The following is a 12,228-nucleotide window of genomic DNA, read 5'->3' on the forward strand; positions in this document are numbered from 1 at the left end:
CATGTTTTCCAATAATGAAAGATGCCCCCAGTGAGAAAGTTCAAAGGCACAAGTCACAGTCTCTGAAGCTGGTTTCCAAAGGGGCATTTCACAATGATTTGAGCAGAGGTATTATTATTGAAAGTTTATTGTTTCCCAAGATAATTTCTCTGAAGTTATCACATAAATATCTAAATATCATGTTATAGTGTATCTCCCATGTTGTTGTCATGATTTTGCAATCTTCTTCGTAAGTGATATGCCCTGTAATGTACGTTTCTCTACCACCATCATCCCTGCCCCCATGGGTTTCATTTCTTTCTCCTTCAATCCTGTACCCAACATCAAATCCTACATTTTCCAGGAAACTTTTCCTGACAAACCAGCTTACCCTCAGCCAAGATTGCTTGCACATTTCTTTAGGGTTTTTTTTTTTTTCCCTTTGTCTGTTTGAGATATCATGTTGTTTTTCTGTGTGTTGTCTTTCAGTATATAGGTTCGTATCTTCCCCATCAATTAAATTATAAGCTATTTGAAGGCAAAGATCTCTCTTGAGCTTCACTGTATTTGCCATATCATCCAGTCCTATACCTAGTATGTCATAGGCCCTCAATAAAATTTAGCAATCTGATCCTTTTTCTATCCCACTTTTATCTAGCATTTTCTTCTTAAATTTTTTTGGCTTTTGTTGTTGTTCACATGCTAAGTCATGTTAGACTCTCTGCAACCCCATGGACTGCAACATGTCAGACTCCTCTGTCTTTCACTATCTCCCAGGAGTTGCTCAAATTCATATCCATTGAGTCGGTGATGCTATCTAACCATCTCATCCTCTGCCAACCCCTTCACCTTTTGCCTTTTATCTTTGCCAGCATCAGTGTCTTTTCCAATGAGTAGGCTCTTCTCATCAGATGGCCAAAATACTGAAGCTTCAGCTTCAGCATCAGCCCTTCCAATGAACACTCAGGTTGATTTCCTTTAGGATTAACTGGTTTTATCTCCTTGCAGTCTAAGGGACTCTCAAGAGTCTTCTTCAGCACCACAATTCAAATTTTTTTGGTTATGTAAAGCATAAAAGTAAAATGCCCAAGCCACTAGATGCATTCTTAACTTTGTACAAATAATAAAACTTTTCAACCTTTCTTTTGGCCCACAACCACATACTAAGCACCTCCTATCTGAAAGCCACAATTCTCAGTGCTGAGAATACAACTGCATGAAAATTGAGCTCACATTTCTAGTAAGGGGAGAGGGGAGATAGATGACTAGCAATAATAATAACAAATACAAATGGATACATATTATATCAGATGGTGAAAATTGCTGGAGAAAAAGAAATAAAGTATGGAAGAAAAGCAGGGAATACTGGGGATGTACAGACAGAAGGTATAATTTAAAACAGGATGCTCAGGGATGACCTCAGTAGGAAGGTGACATTGATATGTTCCAAAGAGAATGGGACACCAAACCTTGTAACATGTAGAGAGTATTTGAGATATTCAAAGAAATGAGAATCCATATTTGTAGTTGTGGAAGTCTTTGGTGATCATCGGAGCCTGATAGTTCCTGTCTGGAGCCCCCCAAATTATTTCAAAGCCTCCTGTACTTACTTACACCTAAATATTAATCATAACATGCCATTAATCTTTCATTAGGTGACTCCCTTAAGAGACTATGAGTGATTAGAAGACAAGGATTATCTCATTTATCAATGCAGACCTTATACTATTTAGTGCAATTCCTGGCCAACTGTGAGAAATCAATAAATGTTTGTTGAATACTGAATAAATCTTCATTCAGCCAAACAGTTCATCACATCTAAATTCAAAGCATAGTTTATCCCAATTTGAGTCAAATAGTGTTTGTGCAGATATGTTTGATTTTAACGTAAACACTTGACAGACTGCTTTTGAAATGAAGAATTAAATCTCTTATAAAAAGTCAAGTAAACCTGACCCCATCTCCTGTTTTGGCACTTCTGTCTGGACCATGGAGATCTTGCTAAATATGGACTTAAAACTGGGTAGCACACTTGCTACCGTTCAATAAAGGAGGAACAACCAGTACAAGAAGAGATGGTGCAGGGTCTTAGAGGAAAATTTTAAACTAGTACACTCAGTACTAATTTGGCCCTTAGAGATATTAAAATGAGGAAAGAATAAAGTTCAAGTCTTCCGAACACTTGAGGACAAATGAGATGACTACTCAGTTTCCTTGGCGTAATCATAGTTCTATAGAGATGTAAATATCTTTCCAGCTTTTAAATTGGGGGGTAGAAAATTACAAGACAGTGGAGTAGAAGAATGTGTGCTCATCTCCTCCTGCGAGGAATCCAAAATTACAACTCACGGCTGAACAACCGTCGACAGGAAAATGTTGGATCCCACTAAAAAGAGATACCCCACATCCAAGGGCAAAGGAGAAGCCACAGAAAGATGGTAGGAGGGGCAAAATTGCATTTAGAATCAAACCCCATAGCCACCAGAGATGCTTGGAGGGCTCTAAAAAAACCTTGTGTGCACCAGGACCCAGAGATCCCACCGAGACTGAGACAGAACTGTGTTTGAGTGTCTCCTGCAGAAGTACAAGTCAGCAGTGGCTTGCCACAGGGGCAGGAGCTCTAGGTGCAGCATACCTGGGTACGGCACAAGCCCTTTTGGAGGAGGTCACCATTAACCCCACCATAGAGCCACCAGAACTTACATAGGACTGCGGAAACAGACTCTTGGAGGACACAAAGAAAATCTTGTATGCACCAGGACCCAGGAGAAAGGAGCAGTGACCACACAAGAGACTGACCCAGACTTGCCTGTGAGTGTCCGGGAGTCTCTGGAGGAGGCCTGGGTCAGTGGTGGCTTGCTGCAGGGTTGGGGGCACTGAGTGCAGCAGTATGTGTAGGGGACCTTTTGAAGGCGGTCCCCTTCATTACCTCCACCATAGTTTGGCTTCAGGTCAAACAACAGGGAGGGAACACAGCCCCAACCATCAACAGAAAGTTGGATTAAAGATTTACTGAGCATGGCCTTGTCCATCAGAGCAAGACTCACTTTCCCCCTCAGTCAGTCTCTCCCATCAGAAAGCTTCCATAAGCTTCTTAACCTTATCCATCAGAGGGCAGACAGACTGAAAACCATGATCATAGAAAACTAACCAAACTGATCACATGGACCACAGCCTGTTTAACTCCATGAAACTATGAGCCATGCGGTGTAGGGCCACCCAAGACAGACGGGTCATGGGAGAGAGTGCTGACACAATGTGGTCCACTGGAGAAGGGAATGGCAAACCCTTTCAGTATTCTTGCTTGAGAACCCCATGAAGAGTATGGAAAGGCAAAAAGATAGGACACTGAAAGATGAACTCCCCAGGTTGCTACATGCTACTGGAGATCAGTGGAGAAATAACTCCAGAAAGAATGAAGGGACAGAGCCAAAGCAAAAACAACATTCAGTTGTGGATGTGACTCATGATGGAAGTAAAGTCTGATGCTGTAAAGAGAAATATTGCATAGGAACCTGGAATGTTAGGTCCATGAATCAAGACAAATTGGAAGTGGTCAAACAGGAGATGGCAAGAGTGAACATCGACATTTTAGGAATCAGCGAACTGAAATGGACTACAAAGGGTGAATTTAACTCAGATGACCATTATATCTACTACTGTGGGCAAGAATCCCTTAGAAGAAATGGAGTAGCCATCATGGTCAACAAAAGAGTCCAAAATGCAGTACTCGGATGCAATCTCAAAAATGGTAGAATGATCTCTGTTCATTTCCAAGGCAAACCATTCAACATCACAGTAATCCAAGGATATGCCCCAGCCAGTAACACTGAAGAAGCTGAAGTTGAATGGTTCGATGAAGACCTACAAGACCTTCTGGAACTAACATCCAAAAAAGATGTCCTTTTCATCATAGGAGATTGGAATGCAAAACCAAGAAATCAAGAGATACCTGGAGTAACAGGCAAGTTTGACCTTGGAGCACAAAACGAAGCAGGGCAAAGGCTAACAGAGTTCTGCCAGGAGAATGCACTGGTCATAGCAAATACCCTTTTCCAACAACACAAGAGAAGACTACACACAGACATCACCAGATGGTCAATATCAAAATCAGATTGATTATATTCTTTGCAGCCAAAAATGGAGAAGCTCTATACAGTCAGCAAAAACAAGACCAGGAGCTGACTGTGGCTCAGATCATGAACTCCTTATTACCAAATTCAGACTCAAATTGAAGAAAGTAGGGAAAACCACTAGACCATTCAGGCATGACCTAAATCAAATCCTTTACGAATATACAGGGGAAGTGACAAATGGCTTCAACGGATTAGATCTGATAGACAGAGTGCCTGATGAACTATGGACAGAGGTTCATGACATTGTACAGGAGGCAGTGATCAAGACCATCCCCAAGAAAAAGTAATGCAAAAAGGCAAAATGGTTGTCTGAGGAGGCCTTACAATTGCTGAGAAAAGAGACACGAAAGGCAAAGGAGAAAAGCAAAGATATATTCATTTGAATGCAGAGTTCCAGAGAATAGCAAGGAGACATAAGAAGGCCTTCCTCAGTGATCAATGCAAAGCAATGGAGGAAAACAATAAAATGTGAAAGACTAGAGATCTCTTCAAGAAAATTAGGGATACTGAGGGAACATTTCATGCAAAGATGCACAAAATAAAGAACAGAAATGGTATGGACCTAACAGAAGCAGGAGATACTAAGAAGAGGTGGCAAGAATACACAGAAGAAATGTACAAAAAAGATCTTCATGACATAGATAACCACGATGGTGTGATCACTCACCTAGAGCCAGACATCCTGGAATGTGAAGTCAAGTGGGCCTTAGGAAGCCTTACTATGAACAAAGCCAGTGGAGGTGATGGAATTCCAGTTGAGCTATTCCAAATCCTAAAAGATGATGCCGTGAAAACACTGCACTCAGTATGCCAGCAAATCTGGCAAACTCAGCAGTGGCCACAGGACTGGAAAAGTCAGTTTTTGTTCCAATCCCAAAGAAAGGCAATGCCAAAGAATGCTCAAACTACCACACAATTGCACTCATCTCACACATTACTTCACATTACTAGCAAAGTAGTTCCAAAGAATAGCAAGAAGAGATAAGAAAGCCTTCTTCAGCGATCAATGCAAAGAAATAGAGGAAAACAACAGAATGGGAAAGACTAGAGATCTCTTCAAGAAAGTTAGAGATACCAAGGGAACATTTCATGCAAAGATGGGCTCGATAAAGGACAGAAATGGTCTGGACCTAACAGAAGCAGAAGATATTAAGAAGAGGTGGCAAGAATACATGGAAGAACTGTACAAAAAAGATCTTCATGAACCAGATAATCATGATGATGTGATCACTAATCTAGAGCCAGACATCTTGGAATGTGAAGTCAAGTGGGCCTTACAAAGTATCACTACAAACAAAGCTAGTGGAGGTGATGGAATTCCAGTTGAACTATTTGAAATCCTGAAAGATGATACTGTGAAAGTGCTGCACTCAATATGCCAGCAAGTTTGGAAAACTCAACAGTGGCCACAAGACTGGAAAAGGTCAGTTTTCATTCCAATCCCAAAGAAAGGCAATGCCAAAGAATGCTCAAACCACCGCACAATTGCACTCATCTCACATGCTAGTAAAGTAATGCTCAAAATTCTCCAAGCCAGACTTCAGCAATACGTGAACCGTGAACTCCCTGATGTTCAAGCTGGTTTTAGAAAAGGCAGAGGAACCAGAGATCAAATTGCCAACATCCACTGGATCATGGAAAAAGCAAGAGAATTCCAGAAAAGCATCTATTTCTGCTTTATTGACTATGCCAAAGCCTTTGACTGTGTGGATCACAAGAAACTGTGGAAAATTCTGAAAGAGATGGGAATACCAGACCACCTGACCTGCCTCTTGAGAAATCTGTATGCAAGTCAGGAAGCAACAGTTAGAACTGGACATGGAACAACAGACTGGTTCCAAATAGGAAAAGGAGTACATCAAGGCTGTATATTGTCACCCTGCTTATTTAACTTCTATGCAGAGTACATCATGAGAAACGCTGGAGTGGAAGAAACACAAGCTGGAATCAAGATTGCCGGGAGAAATATCAATAACCTCAGATATGCAGATGACACCACCCCTATGGCAGAAAGTGAAGAGGAACAAAAAAGCCTCTTGATGAAAGTGAAAGAGGAGAGTGAAAAAGTTGGCTTAAAGCCCAACATTCAGAAAATGAAGATCATGGCATCTGGTCCCATCACTTCATGGGAAATAGATGGGGAAACAGTAGAAACCGTGTCAGACTTTATATTTTTGGGCTCCAGAATCACTGCAGATGGTGACTGCAGCCATGAAATTAAAAGATGCTTACTCCTTGGAAGAAAAGTTATGACCAACCTAGACAGTATATTCAAAAGCAGAGATATTACTTTTCCGACTAAGGTCCGTCTAGTCAAGGCTATGGTTTTTCCTGTGGTCATGTATGGATGTGAGAGTTGGACTGTGAAGAAGGCTGAGTGCCGAAGAATTGATGCGTTTTAACTGTGGTGTTGGAGAAGACTCTTGAGGGTCCCTTGGACTGCAAAGAGATCCAACCAGTCCATTCTGAAGGAGATCAACCCTGGGATTTCTTTGGAAGGAATGGTGCTAAAGCTGAAGCTCCAGTACTTCGGACACCTCATGCGAAGAGTTGACTCATTGGAAAAGACTCTGATGCTGGGAGAGACTGGGGACAGGAGGAGAAGGGGACGACTGAGGATGAGCTGGCTGGATGGCATCACGGACTCGATGGACGTGAGTCTGAGTGAACTCCGGGAGTTGGTGATGGACAGGGAGGCCTGGCGTGCTGTGATTCATGGGGTCACAAAGAGTCGGACACGACTGAGTGACTGAACTGAACTGAACTGAATGTTCAAAATTCTCCAAGCCAGGCTTCAACAGTACGTGAATTATGAACTTGCAGGTGTTCAAGCTGGATTTAGAAAAGGTATAGGAACCAGAGAGCAAATTGCCAACATCCATCGGATCATTGAAAAAGCAAGAGAGTTCCAGAAAAATATCTACTTCTGCTTTATTGACTATGCCAAAGCCTTTGACTGTGTGGATCATAACAAACCGTGGAAAATTCTTCAAGAAATGGGAATACCAGACCACCTGACCTGCCTCCTGAGAAATCCGTATGCAGCTCAAGAAGCAACAGTTAGAACTGGACATGGAACAACAGACTATTTCCAAATTGGGAAAGGAGGACATCAAGGCCATATTTTATCACCCTGCTTATTGCAGAGTACATCATGCAAAATGCCAGGCTGGATGAAGCACAAGCTGGAATCAAGATTGCCGGGAGAAATATCAATAACCTCAGAAATGCAGATGACACCACCCTTATGGCAGAAAGTGAAGAGGAACTAAAAAGCCTCTTGATGAAAGAGAAAGAGGAGAATGGAAAAGTTGGCTTAAAGCTCAACATTCAGAAAACTAAGATCATGGCCTCCGGCCCCATCAGTTCACAGCAAACAGATGGGGAAACAATGGAAACTGTGACAGACTTTATTTTTTTGGGCTCCAAAATCACTGCAGATGGTGACTGCAACCATGAAATTAAAAGACTTTTGCTCCTTGGAAGAAAAGCTGTGACCAACCTAGACAGGATATTAAAAAGCAGTGACATTGCTTTGCTGACAAAGGTCTGTCTAGTCAAAGCTATGGTTTTTCTAGTAGTCATGTGTGGATGTGAGAGTTGGACTATAAAGAAAGCTGAGCACCGAAGAATGAATGCTTTTGAACTGTGGTGCTGGAGAAAACTCTTGAGAGTCCCTTGGACTGCAAGGAGGTCCAACCAGTCCATCCTAAAGGCAATCAGTCCTGAATATTCATTGGAAGGACTGAACTGAAGCCGAAACTCCAATACTTTGCCCACCTGATAGGAAGAGCTGACTCACTGAAAGCAACCCTGATGCTGGGAAAGATTGGAGGTAGGAGGAAAAGGGCATGACAGAGGATGAGATGGTTGGGTGACATCACTGACTCGATGGACATGAGTCTTAGTAAGCTCTGGCAGTTGGTGATGGACAGGGAGGCCTGGCGTGCTGCAGTCCCTGGGATCGCAGTCTGAGCAACTGAACTGAACTGAGGAAACGAAGAATACCAGTTTCCTCTTCATCATCACCTATACCTGGTGGCGCAGGTTTTCTTTCTTTTTTGACTGTTTTTTAACTGTTTTTTTGAGTGTTTGATCCCCTGAGGCAGAGAAACCCAGCACTCTGTCATCTAGCCATCTGTCCAAAATTGTTCTTTACCTGAAAAAGGCTGTCTACTGAGTAGCCCTGAAGGTTGACATCACTCTCCTTTGCTGAGCTCCCTGGCAACAAAGTATCATGAGGCAGTTCATCCCAAGCAAATACAATCTATTATAATTCCAGGTGATACAAAGTCGTTTGGTATCACTCAGTAGCAAAGGTGAGCATTCCACTGCATCTCTCGAAGTGCTTAGAGAGAACGCAGATGACTCAGGGGTCTTGCCATATGTTCCTTGGCCCTGAGCTGCTGTGGCAGTTCCAGTAAAATCTGCTCCTGGCTTCCAGCCAGCCAGGAGCCTATTTACAGCTACTGTTCTGGTCTTTGAATTGTTGGCCAGCTCCAGCTTTTGCTCTTCACACTAACACTCTGCCATCCCTAGAGGTAACAAGGTGCCTATATAAAGCTACTTATTGTCACTCTCCCAGCTCGGACTCTGTCTCCCTTCCACTTCCAACTCTCTTGACTCTTCTGGTTTCTCTCTCATTAATTGAACTCTCTTTCTCTGCATATGTCCTTCAGATTGAGATATTAGCTGCATGCTTTTTTAAAATTTTTTAATTTATTTTTTGGCTGTGCTGGGTCTTCGTTGCCTCACGGACTTTTCTCTAGTTGTGGAGTTACTCTCTAGTTGCAGTGCACTAGCTTTTAATTGTGGTGGCCTCTCTTGCTTTGGAGCATGGGCTGTAGGCAGGAGGGCTTCAGTTGTTGTGGTTCCTAGGCTCTAGAGCAGACTCAGGAGTTGTGACACATGAGCTTAGTTGCCCCGAGGCATGTGGGATTATCCTGTACCAGGGATCAAACCTGTGTCTCCTGCATTCACAGGCAGATTCTTTACCACTGAGCCACCAAGGAGGACCCTGGCTGGATAGTTTTACCTGATTTTTGTTTGCTTGTTTCTGCTCCAGTTGCTCCCTCTTGGGCTATTCTTTCAGAGACTCAGCATTAGCACCCAAGGCCATCACTGGCCCTTTCGGTACCATCTAGCAAGTATCCCAAGCTACTGCTCATCTAGAGGAGAATGTAGATGGGTGCTCATCCATGACCTCACACCAAAAAGTTAAAATAAAACAAATGCAATAAAAGGAATGTACTCAGTATCTGTGCAACAATGTAAAGCTCACATCTTAGCATCTTAGGGCAGACTGTAAACCTAGAAATAGTGTAAAGGGAATCAATATGGTGCTCTTAGATGCTCTGGTCTCTGCACACGATCAAGAAAAAGAAGTGGTGTGCAGGTGAGTGGGCAAAAGGTGAAGGCAGGCTTGATTTTGCCAGTTTCATTATAAAGATTTTTTTTAAGCTAATCATGAACTATCTTAGGAAGCTTTCTAAGTCTTCTCCTTGTCTGTAAACCCAAGTTCTGACTTTATGGGGCAGTGAATACTATGGGATAGCTTAGAGATTCCCTCAGATATGCAGAAAAATGAAAGTGTTACTCACTCAGTAGTCGCTCTTTGGGACCCATGGTCTGCCACATGCCAGGCTTCCCTGTCCTTCATCTCCTGGAGTTTGCACAACTCATGTCCATTGAGTCAGTGACACCATCCAATCATTTCATCCTCTGTCGTCTCTTTCTCCTCCTGCTCTCCATCTTTCCCCAGATCAGAGTCTTTTCCAATAAATGGGTTCTTTGCATCAGGTGGGCCAAAGTATTGGAGCTTCAGCTTCAGGCCTTCCAATGTATATTCAGGACTGATTTCCTTTAAGATTGACTGGTTTGAACTCTTGGTAGTCTAAAGGACTCTTAAGAGTTTTCTCCAGCACCACAATTCAAGAGCATGAATTCTTTGATGCTCAGCCTTCTTTATGGTCCAGTTCTTACATCCATACATGACTACTAGAAAAACCACAGCTTTGACTATATGGACCTTTGTCAGCAAAGTGATATTTCTCCTTTTAAATACACAAAGATTGTCCTAGCTTTTCTTCCAAGGAGCAAGGGTCTTTTAATTTCATGGCTGCAGTCACTGTCTGCAGAGATTCTGGAGCACAAGAAAATAAAATCTGTCACTGATTCTAATTCCCCCCCCCACCTATTTGCCATGAAGTGATGGGACTGATGTCATGATCTCAGTTTTTGGAATGCTGAGTTTTAAACCAACTTTTTCACTCTCTTCCTTCACCTTCATCAAGAGACTCTTTAGTTCCTCTTCACTTTATGCCATAAGGGTGATATCATCTGATATATGAGATTATTGATATTACTTCCAGAAATCTTAATTCCAGCTTGTAATTCAGCCAGCCTGGCATTTTGCATGATGTACTCTGCATAGAAGTTAAATAAGCAGAGTGACAATGTACAGCTTTGACATACTCCTTTCCCAATTTTGAACTAGTCCATTGTTCCATGTCCAGTTCTAACTGTTGCTTCTTGAGCTGCATACAAGTTTCTCAGGAGACAAGTAAGGTGACCTGGTAATCCCGTCTCTTGAAGAATTTTCCACAGTTTGTTGTGATCCACACAGTCAAAGGCTTTAGTATAGTCAATGAAGCAGAAGTAGATGTTTTTATGGAATTCCCTTGCTTTTTCTATGATCCAATGGATGTTGGCAATTTGATCTCTGGTTCTTCTGCCTTTTCTAAATCCATCTGAAAGTTCTCAGTTCACATACTGCTGAACCCTAGCTAGAAGGATTTTGAGCATTACCTTTGCTAGCACGTGAAATGAGTGCAATTGTATGGGAGTTTGAACATTCTTTGGCATTTCCTTTCTTTGGGATTGGAATGAAAACTAATCTTTTCCAGTCCTGTGGCCACTGCTGAATTTTCCAAATTTGCTAACATATTGAGTGCAACATTTTCACAGCATCATCTTTCAGGATTTGAAATAGCTCAGCTAGAATTCCATCACCTCCACTAGCTTTCATAGTGATGCTTCCTAAGGCCCACTTGCCTTCACACTCCAGAATGTCTGACTCTAGGTGAGTTATCACACTATTGTGGTTGTCTGGGTCATTAAGACATTTTCTGTATAGTTCTTCTTTGCATTCTCGCCACCTCTTCTCAATCTCTTCTGCTTCTGTTTGGTCCTTACCATTTCTGTCCTTTATTGTGCCAATGTTTGCATGAAACATTCCCTTGGTATCTCCGATTTACTTGAGAAGATCTCTAGTCTTAATCATTCTATTGTTGTCCTCTATTTTTTTGCATTGTTCCCTTAGGAAGCTTTCTTATTTCTCCTTGCTATTCTCTGGAACTCTACTTTCAAATGGGTATATCTTTAGCTTTGTGCAGTGGCAGTATCATAGCCAATGAGGTTTATCCAAGGCGTGACTATTGCTAATTGAAAAGTTTTTCCCAAATGGGTGTATCTTTCCTTTTCTCCTTTGCCTTTTGCTTCTCTTCATTTTCCAACGATTTGTAAGGCCTCCTCAGACAACCACTTTGCCTTCTTGCCTTCTTGCATTTCTTTTTCTTGGAGATGGTTTTGGTCACCACATCCTGTACAACGGTACGACCCTCCATCCATCGTTCTTCAGGCACTCTGTCAAACCAGATCTAATTCCTTGAATCTATTTCTCACTTCCACTGTATAATCATAAGAGATTTGATTTAGGTCATAGCTGAATAGCCTAGTGGTTTTCCTTACTGTCTTTAATTTAAGCCTGAATTTTGCAATAAGGAGCTGATGATCTGAGTTACAGTCAGCTCCAGTCTTGTTTTTGCTAACTGTATAGGGCTTCTCCATCTTCAGGTGCAAAAAATATAATCAATCTGATTTCAGTATTGACCATCTGGTGATGTCCATGTGTAGAGCGTCTCTTGTGTTGTTGGGAGAGTGTTTGCTATGATCAGTGTATTCTCTTGGCAAAATTCTGTTAGCCTTTGCCCTGCTTCATTTTGTACTCCAAGGTCAAACTTGCCTGTTACTCCAGGTGTCTCTTTATTTCCTACTTTTGCACTCCAATCTCCTATGATGAAAGGGACATCTTTTTTGGACGTTAGTTCTAGAA

General features: G+C 42.0%; 1 pseudogene; it reads left to right on the forward strand.

The window, feature by feature from the left end:
* The first annotated feature begins 11,497 nt into the window (after window positions 1-11,497).
* Window positions 11,498-11,580, forward strand: LOC128044100 (uncharacterized; annotated as a pseudogene).
* Window positions 11,581-12,228: the final 648 nt, after the last annotated feature.

This window comes from Budorcas taxicolor, chromosome 2 (assembly GCF_023091745.1).
Source record: "Budorcas taxicolor isolate Tak-1 chromosome 2, Takin1.1, whole genome shotgun sequence".
Lineage (NCBI taxonomy): Eukaryota > Metazoa > Chordata > Mammalia > Artiodactyla > Bovidae > Budorcas > Budorcas taxicolor.